The 19,358-nt window shown below is 40.6% G+C and overlaps 1 protein-coding gene across 1 annotated transcript in view; it reads right to left on the reverse strand.

Annotated features, from left to right (window-relative positions):
- Positions 1-19,358, reverse strand: part of DHRSX (dehydrogenase/reductase X-linked) — an 886,103-nt gene that overhangs the window by 607,992 nt on the left and 258,753 nt on the right. The window lies entirely within an intron of this gene.

Here is a 19,358-nt window from a genome sequence, read left to right on the forward strand (position 1 = left end):
CCTAAAACGAGGCTCTCAGAGAAACATGTAGATTTACTGAAGGCTCTCAGGCTTAACATTAGAGGAATGATGTCGGGGAAGGCAGATGGGGATCCTTTAGTATGGTATGAAGAAATAATAAATAAGGTGGTTGTGTACCTTAAAAGAGAAGTTACGGTTTTTAGTTCTGCCCAAAGTAAAAATAAATCTATGAAGTATTCCAGGAATGGATGGTATGATAAAGAATGTAGTATATTAAAAAGAAATATCCAGAAACTTGAAAGGCACTTGAGACGTCTAAGAAATAAAATTGGGGAATTGTGCCTTCTTAGATCAAAGAAAGAATTAAAAAACCTGGTGGCAAGGAAGAAACGGGAACAAAATACAAAGTGCAGGGCAGCCATGATAGAGGACATTGAGATTAATAATTTAAAGAAGTTTTGGAAGTTGGTGCAGAGTGAGACAGGAAATCCACAGAGATAGTCTTCAGGTCATGTGAGCAAAGATGCATGGGTGAAGTACTGAGAGGAGATTTATAATAGTGATGCCACTGTTTCTCATCGGCCGACCCGATTTTTTATGAGAAGGGTGAGAATGGAGAGGATCTCTGTGTCCGTAATTATTAAAACAGTTGAGATACTAAAGTTCACGAGAGCTGCCGGCCCTGATAATGTCCTGGCTGTAACATTAAACACTAATACTGCATGGTGGTCCAGTCTGTTTTCTAGCTTTTTTCAGGGGATACCCTCGTCGGGTAGATTCCCAGATAGCTGGAAGGGAGCAGTGATTAAACCTATCTACAAAAAAGGGAAGCATGTTCTACCGGAGAATTACTGGCAAATCAATCTGCTGGATGTAAGTAGTAAGGTCTTATCAAACCTTTTGCTGGGGAAAAGAGTGGGCTGTAGAAAACACTATTATACCTCAGGAACAGGGGGGGTTTAAGGAAATCACTCAATGACTGACCACTGTTTCAGCCTGTAGGCTATTGCAAAAAAAGCCATCAAGCTGGATTGAGTGTTTTATTGCTGTTTTGTTGATTTTAGCTATGCTTTTGACTCTGTTGATCAAGCATTGTTGTGGGATATTTTAAAAGAATATGGGATCCCTGATGATCTGCTTTTACTTTTGCAGGAACTCCACCAGAAAAACTGTGCCCAAGTTGAACTGGATAGTGAAGGATCCCTTTCAAGGTGAATACAAATAAGAAAGGATCTAAGGCAAGGGTGTGTGTTGGCACCAACAATGTTTTCCCTTTTCCTTGCCGATCTCCCTAAGGCCCTAGGCCAAACAAATGCGTTTAGCCCAAAAATGAATGGTAAACACATTAGTTGCTTTTTGGACGCAGATGACTTTCTTGATTTTTGATCTAACAGGAATTGGGCTTCAAAGGAAATTAGATGTTTTTGGGGATTACTGCAAGGAGAAAAAACTAAAAATGTACATGGAGAAAACAAAAGTGCTCCAGATAGGGAGGCAATGCAGAAGAATGAGCTGGGTAATTAACAAGACTAAGCTAGAGAGAGTTAATAAATACAAATATTTAGAGATATGGTTCTCCCGTAATTTGGGGTGGAAGGATCACTAAGCCGTGACACAGATTAAAGCACTTATGACAGTAGGGGATCTAAGGAAATTCGATAAACGTTATGGGGGGGCTTTGTGCAGCCCACTGTTAGTGGCCTACCAAGCCATAATAAGGCCCCAGTTTCAGTATGGCACTGAGGTGGTCAGCCTTGGGGGTAAAAAGAGTTGGGACCTCGAGGAAGGTGTCTAAAAAAGTTACTCTCTCCCCCCCTTCAATGTTGCAGGCAGTTAGATTGGAAAGAGATCTATTAGGGTAGATGTCCCTAGCATAGGCAGAGGTAATACAATTTTGGACAAGAACTGATAGTATGGAACACTCTAAAATCTCCCTGCTATGCAAAAAAGAGATATTGCACAGTGAATTGCATTGGGCCCGTGCAGTTAGAGCTAGGATCAAAACATGTGCCAGAAAACTAAAAAAGAGTGTTGTAGAGGGCATCGACCACTTAGGGGTGAATAAGACTGAGCTGAAAAATCATGCAGCAGGTTTCAAGGCATGTAGATCTCACCTACCTGGGGGAAAAGCAATTAGTCTCTTATTTATTAAGTTCATGGACAAATGGAGAGTCCGTCCCCTACTTAGAGCGACTGCTGAATATTATGATGCGCTGCAGCCTGCTCAGATTTACATGTGGATTAAATAAAGTTGTCATATCAGGGAATCAGGGCATTCTCATAAATGAGGAGAACATATGTCAATACAGTCTCAACTTAAAAGTGAATTCAAAGCACTTCCTGATGGATTATCTATGGTTTACAGCCCAAAGGAAGATATTTTTAAAACCCATGTTTTAAAAATATAACATTAGGAATAGGAGACAAGCTCTTAAACTATTGTTTGAAATGAGGTATTTTGATGTGATGTATGCCTTGGGGCGGTTTTTAATGTCTGTGGATAAACAGTTACAGTCAAATGACGATAAGTTATTTCATTAGAGTGGAGCCCTCCCTTTAAGAAACCAGGATGTTTTAGAATATATAGATTTTATATTTAAATGTTCAGATTTTACTGTTTTAAATGTAGGTTTATTTTAATCAATTGGTTGGAATTGTGTGCCTTCTGTTTTTAGAAATTATTTTAAAAGACTATGGTCTAAATAAACATATATTTGACTGACTATAAGCTACATACATTTTTTTGCATGCTCTGTGGCTCACAAAATAAAAGTTGCCCAACAAGCCATACAAAAAATCATCTTTCCTATGCACCCCTGTGCAACAAAATGAAACATTGCCCTATCAGTGAGCTACACAAACTACCATATGAAGGACATGATAATTAGTCATTAGGAAAAAATAATATTCAATGTTTATCACAAAGATTGCCTTTCTTTCACTTTGGACTTCATTTGTAGTACAATCCTACTCAAAGTAGCAGGAAGCCCAAAAGATAAACTAGACCGCATATGTAAAGTTACAGAATTGCTACATGAACAACTAAAAGACACATTTGTGGTCACATGATTATGTAAACCAATACAAAATACAACAGATAAAAAGAAATAAATCACATTAACTCTGATTGCCACTCAGTAGTTATAGTTAGTACCCAAAGCCTGGAATTCCTCAGATATTACCACCTTAATAACTTTCTATCTGTTTGAAAAATCATAACGAAACTTTCCAGGCCTATAGCATTTTCTACATTTTGGGAGGATGTAACTTTTTGTTGTGAATCGTTAATAGGGTGCAAAAATAAAAGGGGGTACCAAAAAGTGTTTTTCCACCAATGCATTTTTCATAGACCATTGTATTTGATGTAGCACAAAAAAGACTGAATGGATTTGCATGAAATTTATCAGGATTATACATAATGGTGCAGAGGTGATGCTTTTTGTGTACTGCAGGTAAGCAGGGTATTTTTTAAGTTAGAAGGCATTTAAACTTAGTGATATCTGTCACCGTGGTACTTCGCAGAATTTCACTAAGTGTTGTGAAACTACCGCACTACATGGCCGTAAACCTATTTGAAAATATATTAAAAAATAAAAAATATATAAATGAACTTCCCTATTACCACTTTCATATGGTGGTAATAGGTAGGGACCTACTACTTACCTACATCTACAGCCCCAACAATGAATACAGCCAAAGTGTGGTAAAAACAATAAGGCTGCATCTTCATTCTCAAAAAACAGCCATTACACAATTATATACTGGCTTGTCATCGCCATATACCACGATATACTGCAAAGTTATCATGGCATGCCGTGGCCAAAATAGGCCTAGCTGTATTATTGGATTGTGGTACCCTCATGTCACTCGTGGCGTTGCACGGGCAATGCAATACTTATTTGTAATTTACAAAGGAATGCGTTGATTGGTAAATCTGCAGAAACTTTGGTGCCCTGGTTCTAGAAACTAGAAGAAGCTTCTAGAGAGTGGCTTTGAAGTGCAGGCAATCCTTTTCCTCCCCTGGCTCCAGCTCCAAGCTGGCTGGAGTGACAATACAGGGTTATTAGGCCTATTTTGAGGAGACAGGGCAGAGCCTATTCAGATGCAAGTGGGGCTGTACTTAGCTCTACCCCCCCTATCAAGCTAGTTAATGGCCCATTCCGGGGTCATCGAGTCACACCTAAGCACCCATTGTGTGTGGTTGTCTAGAGGGAATGCACAAGGCCCAGCTGTCACCCCACCCCAGATGTGTATTGGAGGCAGACTGCAGGTACACAGGGCTAAGAGCAGGAAATTTGCCAATTTGCTAAAAGTGGCATTTTCAAAATTGTAACAATAAATCTGACTTTACCACTAAAGAGGATTTATCATTACAACTCCATAAGTACTAAACAAGACAGATCTACCCCCTTGCCAATCAGGAATTACAGTGTATTAAAAGTAATAAGGAATCCCCAATGTTATCCTATGAGATAGGTAGGCCTCACAATAGTGAAAAACAAATCTGGAGGTTTTTCTGGACCAGGACATGTAAAACTTAAAAGTACATGCCCTTCCTTTTTAATTTCACAGCATTGTGCCATTTGTGCTACCTAGGGCCTTCCTTAGAGGTGATTTATATGTAATAAAAGGAGAGTTTAAGGCTTGGCAACGGGTTTTAAAGGCCAAGTCGACATGGCAGTATAACACTGCATTCAGGCTGTAATGGCATGCCCGGGACATATTTTAAAGTGTCACTTGAGTGGGTGGCACAAGCAGCGCTGCAGGCCCACTAGTAGAATTTAACTTAAAGGCCCTGATCACAGTTAGTACACTTTACTGGGGACTTATACATAAATTAAATATGCTAATTAGGTATATGCCAATGAAACCATGTTTTAGGGAGAAAACACAAGCACTTTAGCACTCGTTAGCATTGGCAAAGTGGACAGAGACCTAAGGCCAACAAAACTAATTCAGCAAACAGTGGAGGAAAAAAGGCAAAAGGTTTGGGGGTGACCCTGCAGAGAGGATCATTTCCAACATACCTATGCTACGCCAGTACACTCCACTTCATACCACTCTACTCTATGACACACCAATACACTCTATTGTACTTTACACCACAGTTCGTTAGATTACACCACTCAACTCTACTCCACTGTACAACACTTTACCTCACTCTATCCTACTGTATTAATCTACTCTATGCATCGCTACTTTTTCACACACTTCTGTATATTGTGCAATTCCAGTCTACAACACTCTACTACACTGCATACCACTCTCCGACACTTTACTCCTGTCTATACCTCTTCACTACCCTGTCCAGAACTGACCTATACTGTAGGCCACTGTACAACACTCAATTCCACTCTATTCTATGATACTCTAGTCCACTATACAACACTGTATGCACCTGTCTGCCACTGCACCCCACTGTAATCCGCTCTATTCAACTACTCCAGTGTATGCCACTCCTCTCTATGCGACTCAATACCATTGTACTCCATAACACTGTACTGTACTATACACCACTCCACTCTACAAAAATCAACTAGACTGTATGCCACTATACTCTACTGTAGTCTACATCACTTTCCAATACTGTAGAATACTGCATCACACTCTAATTTACAACATGGTACTCCAATTTATGGCACATACTCAACTGTATGCTACGCCACTCTAATCAACTGCAATCCACGGCACTATGGTCTATGACAAGTAATGAGGCCAATATGATGGTGAGGAAACGCGCACAGACACTGTTGCGTGCCATGCGTTCAAACTTATGCGTAACTCCTCCTTGTTTTGACATGACTGTGCCACCAATGGCCCTCTGATTGTTAGAAAGCAGGTTGTCTTTTGAAGAAAGGCATGTGATTGAAAAATTCTGTTGAATCTGCCAATTGTATTATTGTTTTGCATATTTTTATCAATGTGCTATGTATGACACCAAGTTATACGGAGTTCAAAATGATTATGTGCTTAGGACTTCTATATGCCTATGTTATGTTGTGCAATAACATAAAAAAACGACACACCACTCCACTCTGACACTTTACTCCACTCTACACAACCCCACTCCAGTGTACTCGACTCCATTATACTGCACTCTACAACACTTCATCCCACTCTACGTCACTGTAGAATATTCTGCTCTACACCACTCCACTGTCCGAAACTCTACTGCACTGTATGCAATACCACTCCACAATACTGTACTACAGTCCATCCCACTCTATGACACTCCACTATATGACCCAGAACTCTCCCCTGTGACACTCTCCTCCACTGTACTCTACAACATTCCACTTAACAGTATTCCACTCTATAACACTCCACTTAACCCTACTCCACTCTAAAACACTCTATAACCCTCTATGACAGTCAACAACACCCTACTCTACTGTTTAACAAGTCATTCCACTGTACAACTCACTGCTCCAGTCTATGGTACTTGACACCACTAAATCAGACACCATGCCACTATACTATACAACACTTTACTACTCTGTATGATATGCTACTACATTCTTCTCTACACCAATCGATTCCAATCTACAATACTCCAGCCAAGGATGACAGACTTTACAAAACTCTCCTCCACTGTACCTTACGACTCTCCACATAACAATTCTCCACTTGCGCCACTGGACACTATGATCTGAAACACATGTTTATCAAAAATTAAAAGCAAACATTTTTATTCAATTAAAAAAAACAAAGGTTAAAGTTTGATTATTGTTAGGAAAATGTATTTTACTTATACAAACCAAGTTTAAACTACACAAACACTTAGAACTCTAAAGTTATAGAAATGACTTTCATTTACAATCTATCCACCACGTTCAAATTATTATAAGTAGTGGACCATGATAGTATGTGAGTAGTACTACTGTAGTGCTACTTTACATACTACAAAATACGATTGCCTGTTATGAATGTGACCTCTGGGATTATGCATCCACTCTCGGCTTCAGGTCATTGAGAATTCCTTCTTGAAAGGTCTTCTTAAAGTCCCTCAGTGCACACCCTCTGAGATGCTTCATGAGGAAGTAGATCTGGGGTATATCTATGACCTCATTGGGTTGTGCCCCTTCATACTCTGGCTGTCCATCTGACTGAAGGAGGACTTGTCTCTCAACAGGCTCATCTTACGTGACTGACTGGCCATTGCTGGTATGTCTCGTATTCAGTGGCTCTCATACATTAAATGTACCCTAACCTCACTGGGCACCCAAGCTTTTTGTAAAACCGGAGCGCGTAGTAAGGAGGGATATTTAATGGTTAAAGAAAGCCTTTCTTTCCATGGCAGCTATGAAACAAGAGGCCATGGCACTTCATAAGTGCACTTTGAGCCATTTTGTTATGGTGAAAACTGTTCCTTGATTGGAGCGCTTCCTGACCCTCGAGATCTCTAATTTCCACCGTAGGTTACTCACCTATTTTAGATTTAATTTGTTCTACCAAATCTTGTTGCCTAAAGGGCCTTGACATAAAGTTGAGGACCTTCCAGTATGTCCCTGTGATGATGTGTCTCTCCCTGCCACTTTTCTCATCGTCATGACATGCCCATGATTTAAAAACATTTGCACAACTTTATTCGCCTGCTCCTCCTGCCTATGAATTTTAACCAAGTGAGACCCGCTTTTCTTTTTTTCCAATTGCTAAAATCACCCACTATGTGCTTTTTACTGATTCACTTTTTATTTGGTTGTGTTGCATAGGCGATTAATTTTAGCTCATGTTTTTAGTGGGCTTTTGTCCCAATTTAGCTTATATGTTTATATGATTTGAATATGTTTTTAGCATTTTATAGTGCACCATGTGTTTCTCTTACATATGTTACTTGTAATTTGCTGTGAATGTGACTCAGAGCTTTTCTCTTGTGTCTTTTATCATGCATACGTTTGTGATTTCATTGAAATTGAATAAAGTTTATTTACTTACTTCTAAACGCAGTTTGAGGATAGACCTTTTTGTCTTTATGTGACAATGAAGAAACCATTATAAAGATTATTATTAGGAAGAATGAAAAAGTGAAAATTAAAAATTGCATTTTGGGTAATATTGAAGAAAAGCCTTTTAACATTTCAAATATATATGTTTTTCGTTGCCAATTATTATGAGTCAATAGTGTGTTCAGTGACATTAGGAATGTACTTCACTAAGTTGGTGGTCATTAATAACCTTCAGAACTGATAGAAAGCCATGGCAGAATGGCCTTCCTGTAGAACAAAAGATAAGAGGAGAACTGTTTTAAATTGTTCTGAAGTCAAGTGAATTGTAGATCCAGGTGCTCTGATCCAGGAACATCACTGCACTGTATACAATTCCACTCCACAACACTGTACTACACTCCATTCCACTCTATGACACTCCACTATATGACACAGAACTCTCCTCTGTGGCACTCTACTTCACTGTACGCTACAACACTCTACATGACAGTATTCCACTCTATGGCACTGCACTTAACCCTACTCCACTCTAGAACACTCTACAGCACTCTAAACCAGTTAGATGAAGAATAAATGGTACCTCCTAGGTCAGCAGGTACCTCTCATTATGCAGGTGAACAGAATTAGGTTACTATGATTGTTGGGATAGTAATATCCCCTTCACTGTATTCCTGTTCTGTGGGGCCTGACTACATGAGAAATGAGTTAGGCTAACCAGAACACTCAAGTATGTGCGCCTGAGGTCAAGGCCTGTCCATGGTAATCCTAAAGTCCAGAATCTGTTCTTTGACCTACAGGGGCACACAATGTGTGCCCTAGTTTCTGACATGGGTGTACAGTCTGTGTCTTGGATTGTTAACATGAAGCAGTGGTAGAAGCATACCTTTTTCTCTGCTTCAAGAAGAGTAAGGCCTGCCAATTCCACTCATGTAAAATCCCAATCTATTTTGGATTGCCCCTGGTTTCCCACAGCAGACAATGGAGGAAGGATACAGCTTACGAAGACATTGGAACAGTATTGTCTGCATTTCTGAAGCTGAAGGGAGGAGACCCAGACACTGACGTGAGGGAAGATGGAGAAAGGGCTACCATTAGAAATTCTATGAGCAATTGTTAGCAAGGGATTGCTGATTAGTCTTTGATGAGCACTGTCATTGGGTGAATGGTTTGGAGAGAGTGTGAGTCTGCAGATTCTGTAGTTAAGAGTGTGGAAGATTCTAGGCAGGACTTGCACTTTTATCTTTCCCTGATTCCTACTTCCAGATGGCTGAAGACAGGGCCCACAGTTTGGATACAGCTGCTTAAAGCTTCTGAAATTGACTTGGCATGGAAGCAGAGAAGGTGCTGTAAGAATAGTATTTAATGGTGGGTTATGGTGCAATAGCAAATATGAAGGCATTATCCGTGTGTGTGGCAGTGTTAGCGAAGTCAACATTCTTCAGAGTTATCAGATGGCAAAACAAACATTTTTTAGCTCACATCTTGTAACACTGCTGAAGAAGTACCCTATTTGTTATCCTTAATGATGGAGCTGAAGAGTTAAGTCTAGAACTGGAGGGCAGCTTCCTCAAAGTGCTGACCCTCTGGCCCTCCATCACCCATGGGAGTGAAAGCAACTCCAATGAATAAGGGTGAATCTGGATCCTGCCCCTGATTAGGCAGTTATGCTACTGATGTGACCAGGACATCAGCAGCGATTGAAGTGTATATAACATTTTATGTTGGGCCTGTTACCAAAACATGATTCTAGATGACCCATCTTATAAAGACTCACTTATACATTCATAAGAAGGACCACATGCACATGCTTTACAAAAATATTAATTTACTACTCATAGTTAAATTCAATTTTGCGACCATCTCTATTTACAGATCTATGGCAATTTGCATGCTATTTTAACTAAAGAGGTTTTCTCTTTTGACACTGCAACCTAACCATGCTTGATTTAAGACTACTTCTGTGTTGCTGCATCATTTCCGGAATAATTTTGCGCTTCCGGCAAATTTAACCTCAGTGACATTCCACTTTTATTTTTAAAGACAGCCTGCATACTTAAGAATTATTTCCTGGCTACTTTTTGTTATCCTTCTGCCATTAATGTGTTACCATTCTGGATGAAAAAAAGTGTGTCTCCGTTTATAAAAAAGTATTTTTATTTTAACGTGTAGGTCACACCACCTTAGGTTTATAAAAACATCTCAGGACTATTTTGCAAGTTTCACATTTTAATCAGCAGGATGCAACAGTCTAGCTCTATTATTTTCAAGAATACATGGTTCCGAGTGAAAAGTTGCCAGTACGCTGCATCAATATAAAGACTATTAAGACTGGAGAAAATGCATAGCTCTCTGAGCTGACACAGCATAAAGGAGGGTAATGTGTAACTGCAACTTTGCATTTCGATTGGGATGAGGTGCCTAATAACAGGTATTGATCAAAAATGTATAGGTTTATTCCACAGCTGAGGAACATTAATTATAACTGAAAAATATTATCTAGATGCGGTGCATATCAGAATATCGAACTTCAGCGTTCATAAAAGGAAAGTTTTAAATAGAAATCAATAAAACAGCTGGACCGTAAAACCTCTCAGTGTAAAAGGAGCAGCAATGAAATCATGTGACATTTCATGAATAAATAACTATAAAAGTAAGATCTGAGCCGCAAGGGAATGAATGACAGCCATGAAAATGTAACTCACTCAACTGAAAACAAAGTCACCAAAAACAATCCTCAGCCAAGCCCATGGAACTCAACCTCCTTTAAAGTATTTTTAAACATCAGGGCGTTATTACTAATCACGTTCTACTTTTGTGTATGTAGTATTTGAAGTTCATCAGTGCTGAATGTGAGCGGTGGTTTCTGGTGCTTGGCACTGCCATTTAATTGCCAACACAGGCACTGATGACAGTCTACCACATGGTCTACTTTAGAGATGAGCACAACAACAAATTTTAATTGATTCAATATTGATTACAACGACAAGTAACTGCCGCCCAAGCCAGTCTTTTAGCTTTGGGGACCTCGAAGAGTCAGAATTGCCACACCTGTAGTAGTGTGATGGTTACTAGTTGTGTTGGTAGTGTAGCGCTTGCAGGGCAAATGGCTTGTGCAAGCTGCAGTGGCCTCCTTTCCAAATTAAGCACTGAGTTTCATAGTGGTGTTATATGTATTGGGTTGGAAATTTATTTCATCAGTATCTGAATTTGCCAACACTAAAAAAATCCGAAGGAAAATGCATTACACAGTTCCATATTATGTTAGTATCAAGCATTGCATAATTCACTGTTGATGTAATAAAGTGGCACAGGCAGCTTTTACCACCAACTGATGATAACAGAATGCTGTAAAGTCAAATCATACACATACATAGATCATGAGGGTTAATTGAATATTTGAATGATTTTATTAATTCATTTTGGTCATTTACACATTGTTTTTTGTTTAAAGTTATTTTTTATATTTGTATTTTGGACAATAAAATGAATTGATTAGTGGACAAATATCAGAAAAAACACAACACCAAAGGATATGTCCCTTAGACAGTTTTGCGTCTGTTGCACTTCAAGTTAGAATGATGTTTGGGCTTGTGGCTTGCTGCATAACATGTTCTTATCTTGGTGCACTTGTGGACTTTGGTTGGTTCTTAATAAGGGGCACAGAATCATGACTAGAATGCTGACTGATGCGTAAAGATACTGATTACTGTGTCGTGCAGGACGTGCTGGAAACTTACTAAATGAAGGCACAACTTGGGCAACCCTAAGGAAGCTCAGAGGCCTTATTAGCCACAGTGAAGCACGTGTCCGCTATATAGACTCTTATGAGAAACATCTGTGCAGAATGCATGCGCACCTGCAAAGTACAGCTTTGAAGAGATTCCCCTACATCTAAATTTGTATAGAGCAGAGTCCTTCGGTTCAAATGATCTATCCTGAACACGTGTATACCTTTAAACTATTTTCTTTATTGCTTTAATACACAATCCCTTCTACTCTGAATATTAATGAAGATTTACGTCATTTTGTACATAATTTAGATTTTTTTAATCCTTCCTCTTACCCTCCAGGCTGACCAAACAGTGCTAGCCACACACTAGAAACAGAAATGTAATCTAACATTCCAATCAAAGTTTATTGCATCAGCAGATACCAGTTGTATTAATCTCACATGAACCAATTTACATGGACCAAGTTTTTTGTCCACGTCTGCAGACCTTAAGTGCAGAAATGCTGATTTGTGGCTGAGACTTTCATGACCTGATTGTCAGTATCAGAAATAGAGATTTCTGCCTACAGGTTCGTTTTAGAAGTGCATGCAATCCACCAGTTTTTGCAGGTAGTCTAGAGGTTGAATGCCCAAGGAGGGACAGGATAGGGGGAATTCCTGAAAAGCCACCCAACAAAAAAGGTATTGTCGAAAATTTTAAAAAGTGTGTGTCTGTGGGCAGTTACAATATATTTGTAGTTTTAGTCCCACTGTGAAATGCATGCAAAAACATTTCTATAAACAGCAGCCATGTGATTTTCCACTGGGGGGGGAGTAAGGGTTTCTTACACTGTCATGTACTTGTTTGTTTCCATGGGAAAAAATGTTATTCCCAAGAAGAAAAAAAAACAAAGAAAGAAATGTGCTTTGGCATATTTCACTGTGCATACTAGACTATGCATGAAAGGCTAGAAACAGGCTTAGAAAATACTGGTCCAATTTACAAAGGTACGTTTGCATGTGCAGATCTTTCGATCTATTCACATGTACATCTACTCCCACACAATGTAAATCTCCACTTTTTGCTATTCAATATTTCTGAGTAAACATTTACACCTAGATGTAGACTTAAATGAAGGGGTTGAGAGTGCTGCGCCTCACTTTACAAGTGTAAAGTTACTACTAATAACTTTCCACCTGTTTGTTGAGCTCTCCACTGCTAAGGTGGCAATCTCCCTACAAGAAAGCATAGGGAAATGTAATAAAGTTTATTAATTTGTTAAAAGAAATAAAAAATAATGCAAAATAATTTTAAAGAAATAACATGAACTTAGAAATACTTGAAGAAAAAGTTAAGTAAAATAATTTTAAACAAACGATAATAACTTACAACTACTTAAGGGAAAAGTTACAATGCACAACATATTCGAAATAGCATGTTATCCATGGAGCTAAACATACCTGTCTAGAATATTTGTGTGTCTGAGAATCCTGGTTCAAAATTCAGACGAATAAATTAGTCTTTCATATTTGTATTTTGATGTGAAAAACACAGTGGATTTTTCTCCAAAGGCAGAAGTAGTTCTGAAATCCTGTTCCACACTCTTTGACGCATTACTGTGTATTTTAAGATGTTAAACCTGATACTTGCTTTGTTCTCTTTTTATAGGTCTACTCTCTTCAATGGGGGTTTTCCTGTCTCTATATGCTGATTTCACCTGCTTCAGGTATATAAAATAAACATTTTGTAGACACACGAGAATTGAGTTACTTGTCCAGATTAAGAGGATGTTCAGCTGAGGTCGAAATTTGTATGTCATTCCCCAGTTCTAAGGTCGGCAGCTCTAGCCATTAGGCGACATCTCCGCCTTACCATTGTCACGATCTGCTAGAGTTTTGTGCAACTGTATTTTCCCACTGCACCTTTTTGTTGGGTGTTCTGAGCAAATATGGTTCATGTTGTTCCAGACACAGCATTGATCCTTGAGGTATATGCTTAGGCTGGCGAACATGGCTTTTACTCTTTATCACCGTCTTTCTGATGGTCATCTCACTGCCGGATCCCTCTAACCTTTGTTTCTGAGCCTAGGGCATTTGGGAACCCTCTAGAGTACTAATTTGGGTTTACTGGTGTCAGGGGATGTTTCCTTCATGTGGTTGAATTGGATTACTTAGCCCATTCCAGAGCCATCTGTGTTGATCAAGCTGTGTGCTAAATTATTGCACAGAACTATCAGCAGTGACAGGCATGAGTGTACCTTTGTAATTCCACAACTCTATACATTCTGTTAGCAGATGACCATTAGAGCTTGCTACTTTCATGTCCACATCTTAATCTTTATCCTTTGGCAATGTGCCCATGTGCTTCTGTTGTCTGATTACTTGATATAGGACATTCAATGTACTCTTGCTTCCTTACTTTCGACATAGAGGCATTGCGAGTCTTCATTTCACAAAGGGTATTGTAGAAGATTGGGAGTTTTCAGTGCTAAAATGCTGGTCTTATTTCAGTTCTCATCCGTTTTACTACTTAGGAGCATGGTTCCTGGAATATTCGCTGCCTGCCTGTTGGTTTGCTTATGTTTTTCGATACTGATAGGCTAAGAAGGTTTGGTTTCTGTGACTCTTGTGGTTGTTCAGTGTGATATGCCCTAGGCTGGGGATTGTCCAAGACATGATCTTATGGTGTATAATGGATACGACTGCGCAGTTCAGCTTCCTTGCAGAAGACAGAGATGATGTTCACTATTACTTTCTCACAGGTGTATCCAGTCGTGACTGTGATCCTGTCTGAAAGGTTTGTTGACCAGTCTAACTCTCCTTAGGTATTGCCCAGTTCTGCAGTCAGAGTTTTGATGTTTTGCTCTTTTTCTATAGCAAATCTTTGTTGTGCTAGGCTGGTGTCTCCAATGTATTTTGTTTCCTTTGGGTATAATCTTCACTTAAGTGTCCCCTTTGCTCAGTCATGAAGGCATGTGTGTCATTGGTTTGCTCAATGGCCACACTAAGTCTGGGTAAGTATGCTGCATTTTGAGAGTTCACCCGGCCTGGACTGTAGGAATCCCCACGCCTGGAGGTGGGACGGTTACAAGCCAGATGGCGTACCTTGGTCTGCCTGTAGTGGGTGGTTTAGACATGTTTAGTACTTAGGTGCTCTAATGCTTACTGATAACAATGCCTTAGTGTAGGTTGGCAGTTTCATGCTCCCAATTTGAGGGATTACAGTGACAGTCTTCTGAGGGTACTGGTTCTGGTACTGGTACTTCTAGCTTCCAAAGTAAAATAGTAGAAAAAGTAATCAAACAAGGACCATGTGGTATGCGTGACCTGTATACAAATGCTTATGTTATGGCTGTCTGTCAAAGACTTGGCATTGCTTGCATATACCATCATAATATATGGACAAGGAAGAGGGATGAAGTGATAACGGTTTGATTACTTGCCAATATACTGTTTCTAGGTCTCCCTCGTCACCGTGCTAAGTTCCCTCTGCCGTTGAGATCTGTTTTTAATAATGCCACTGCTTAAGTATTAAAAGCAGGACCACTGAGTACAAGGTCAGGTATTTATATTTACATGGCAAAGAAGATGGGCTAACATGTATTGTAAATGTTAAAGGGTTTGCATGGCTCCTTGCTTCCAACAATGTAAGGACTGTAACAAGGAAGTCTAGAACTTGACGTAATGCAGATTACTGGTAAGTAATCATAGCATTACTGACACTGAGTCGTATTATTTGTTTCGGACACACGGCTCACCCTGCTAATGCAAGGACTGTAACAAGGAAATCTAGAACTTGACGTAATGCAGATTACTGTTAAGCAATCATAGCATTACTGACACTTGGTCATATTATTTGTTTAGGACACCTGACTCACCCACCTAATGTAAGGACTGTAACGAAGAAGAGTAGAATTTGGCATAATCCAGATTCCTGGCAAGTCATCAGAGCATTGCTGACACTAGGGGACATTAGTCAGACGGCTCCTGGTTTCCATCACATGACTCACCCTGCTAATGTAAGGACTGTAAAAGGAAGTTAGAACTTGACGTAATGCAGATTACTGGTAAGTAATCATAGCATTACTGACACTGAGTCGTATTATTTGTTTCGGACACACGGCTCACCCTGCTAATGGAAGGACTGTAACAAGGAAATCTAGAACTTGACGTAATGCAGATTACTGGTAAGCAATCATAGCATTACTGACACTGGGTCATATTATTTGTTTAGGACACCTGACTCACCCACCTAATGCAAGGACTGTAACGAGGAAGAGTAGAATTTGGCGTAATCCAGATTCCTGGCAAGTCATCAGAGCATTGCTGACACTAGGTTACATTTGTCCAATAGTTGCTCGTTCATTGCTCCTTGCTTCTGACACATGACTCTCCCTGCTAACGTAAGGACTGTGACGAGGAAGAGTGTAACTTGGCGTAATGCAGATTACTGGTAAGCAGTCACGCATTATTGACATTGGGTCACATTAGTCTGACACAGCTGCTCATTCATGAAGATAAAGATCCAACTAAACATTTATGTGAAGCCCTTTGAGGTTTGTCTGTCGTTACCATTGCCTACAACAAAACATGCTTATTTTACGCAGGTTCTTTTTTTCATCCCTGCTTCTTCACTGCTTTCCTCTCTTTCCTTCCTCCTTCAATCGCACCTTTGATCACTCTTTTTTGCCCGGGTCAACATCTGATGACGAAAATTAAGTCCCGGTCCACAAAACCAGTGCCCCGTTTCCGCATTCACCGCCTCAAATTTCTTGGTACTCCTATGACATTCGATCACAATAAACATGCGTCATCAAAGGACACTAGCAGAAGGCTTGTTTGTACCACATTATAAGACAATTTGGAAATGTCCATGTTTCTCTTCAACACCAGGTCAAAGTATTTATTTATAACATATATTTTTCTCTCACCTTCAAGCATCCCCTATATGCACTGTGAAATCGATAGAAATCTTTGTTCACAAGAATAGAAACACGACGAATGTTAAGAGGTGAGAGAAGGTGGAGGCAGCAGGAAAGGGAAATAAATGAAAGAATGATGCTTTGACGTCATCACATGCGGGCGGATCACTCGGCGAAAGTGCAAAAAAAGCGAATCCAAATATTCCATTAGGCCGAAATATGCTGTGAGTAACTCTGAGATGGTTCTGCCAAGGTGACTGCTGTGATAGAGAGTTTTTCATTACCCAGTACAAATAGATTTTTTCTCTCCGACTCGCTTCCAAGTATATGCGCAAAGCCACCCTAGTTCCAAGCCTAAAGTTCAAATGTATTATTATTCAGTGCGCGGATACTTAAAGGTGGACAACGAGGAAAATACATCTCAGTTCAGCGCCCAGTTGTTCACGATGAAGAAAAACGCAGGGGTGCATTTGGCAAAATAATTCTGAACTTGTAAAACGTATTTTGTGAGTTGCCTCGTTAAAGTAAACTCCCAGTTTGATTTGTTGGCATTTGAAGGCAGGGCACGTCCTAAATTCATTCCAACGGAACATATTGGTCAAATTCTTGATGAATACACATTAACCAGGGATCTATTTCTAAATTCTCTTGACTTTTTAAAATAAGCCCCGTTACCATACTCTCTTTAATTCTGTTTATTAAGTACCTGTTCATCTTTTGCACATTATACCTGTTCTTAGCAACCCCCAATTTAACTTGACATATCTGTACCTTGATGATGCACACACACACACACACACACACATAGTTGGAGATATTTCACCTAACTATAACTCGTGCCCTAAGGTAACTATAACTCGCGCCCCGCCATGCACAGTTATGTGATCAATAATTTTACTGCAAATGTTACACTGATATTATCAATGATGCAACAGAAGATGTCATGAGTGATGTAATATCTGGGGTAATTAGCAGTACCTGGCGATAGCGCAGGTTATAGTTACCTTAGGACACAAGTTATAGTTACTTGAAATATCTCTAACTATAACAGCTGAATTCCTATGGTTTTGTGTGTGTAATATCTGTACCAAACTATAACGCCCTGGTAACCTCTGTTGTTTTTCAAGTGAATTTCTATGTTTTTTAAAATTCTATTTCCTGACTATAATGTTCCTGTAACATTTGCTTCTTTCAGTGGATTTCTATGTTTTTTTTTAACATGAAGTGATATTTAATTACTTTATGTTAATCTAATCACCACAGTGCATGGCCTTTGACCATGCGCAACAGGGGTATGACCATTGGCCCTGCAGCCAAACCCTCATAGGAACCCCCTCCTTAGCCCGATTTGGGCCCCAGGGGACCACATTCCCCAGGGCCTGGGAAATTATTAAAAGAGGAAGGGGGTCATGTGCCCCTCCTACCCTGGCCGATTTCCGCCTGGGGGACCCCATCCCCCAGATCTTAGCCAAATAATGGAAGGGGAAGGGTGGCACGCGGTCCCCTTTCTTGGGCAGATTTTGACCTCAGGGACCTTATCCCCCAGGACCCGGCCATTGATAAACAGGGGGAAGTGGGTCACGTGCCCCCCCATTACCAGGCTGATTTCGGCCTCAGGACCTCATCCCCCAGGGCCTGGCTAATTATTAGAAAGGGAAGGGAGCCGAGAGCCCCCCCCGGACCTATTTTGGCCCTGGGGACCAAAGCTCCCAGGGCTTTGCCAATTATTAATAGTGGCTCGGGTGCCACACAGCCACCCTCCTCATCCGATTTTTTGTCCTGGTCACCCCATCCCACTTGTACCTGCATGCCTTGACCCCACTCAGGGCACCCAAGTGCATTGATGGGGAACGCAGGAGAGCTTTAATTCCCCTGCGCTCGCAGCCGGCTCCCTGCCTCCTGCGGGGGGTGGCGGTGCCCAGGGCCATTAATGGCTCCCGGAGGAGGCTTTGCGGCTCCCCTCTTTTAATATCACAGGACCTGCCCGGGAGAGGTGGTTGTCCCTGGGGCCATATATGGCCAGTTTTATTTATTTTATAGACGCCAGGAAGGTGGTGGTCTGGAGGATTTGCGCAGCCCCCTTCAAAGTTTCACATTTAGCCCTGGGGAGGTGGTGGACCATGTGGCTTCCATCAGCAACAGGAGGGGGGTCAGTGCGGCTCCCCTCCATCTGAAAATAATTCAAGTCCCAGGGAGGTGATGGTCCACGGGGCTTCTAAGAGCTCAATGGAGGGGGCAGTGGGGCCCTCCTACAATATCTGTAAGAAGTCCTGAGAGTTGGTGGTCCCCAGGGCTCAAAAGGGCCTTAAGGGGGGGGTGCATCATTCTCTTTTTTTTAAGCAATTTTGCATATCCCCAGGACCTGGCCCACCTAGGGGCTAAACTGTGAAGAAGCATGGGAGACCACGTTGTTTAAAAAAAATCCTACAAATTTGCAAAGAATTGAAAGAAAATGCTTTTTTTGCCCAGCTGGCATCCCTGAGGGACCCCAGCACTAGACCTAGGGTGTCAGGGTATTCCTACCCTACCCCCTATTCTTTTTTTAATCATTATGTTTGGGACTTGGCTGAGTTCAAATCCCAAAATGGCTGCCAACACTTCCTGGTTGAAGCGTTAGCAGCCAACCAGGTCTCTGCATGAGATCGGATGGCTTCGCAAAGGGTTTGAGGTTCCAGATATACAAATTTGGTATTCCTTTAATATCTCAAAAACAACTGAATGGATTTATCCCAAATCACAAAAGGGCTCTTTCTGGGCCAGGAGCTAACTGTCTGCCGAATTTGGTGTAATTCCATCCAGCGGTTCTGGCTGTAGTCCCTT

This window comes from Pleurodeles waltl, chromosome 8 (genome assembly GCF_031143425.1).
Source record: "Pleurodeles waltl isolate 20211129_DDA chromosome 8, aPleWal1.hap1.20221129, whole genome shotgun sequence".
NCBI classification, from domain to species: Eukaryota; Metazoa; Chordata; class Amphibia; order Caudata; family Salamandridae; genus Pleurodeles; species Pleurodeles waltl.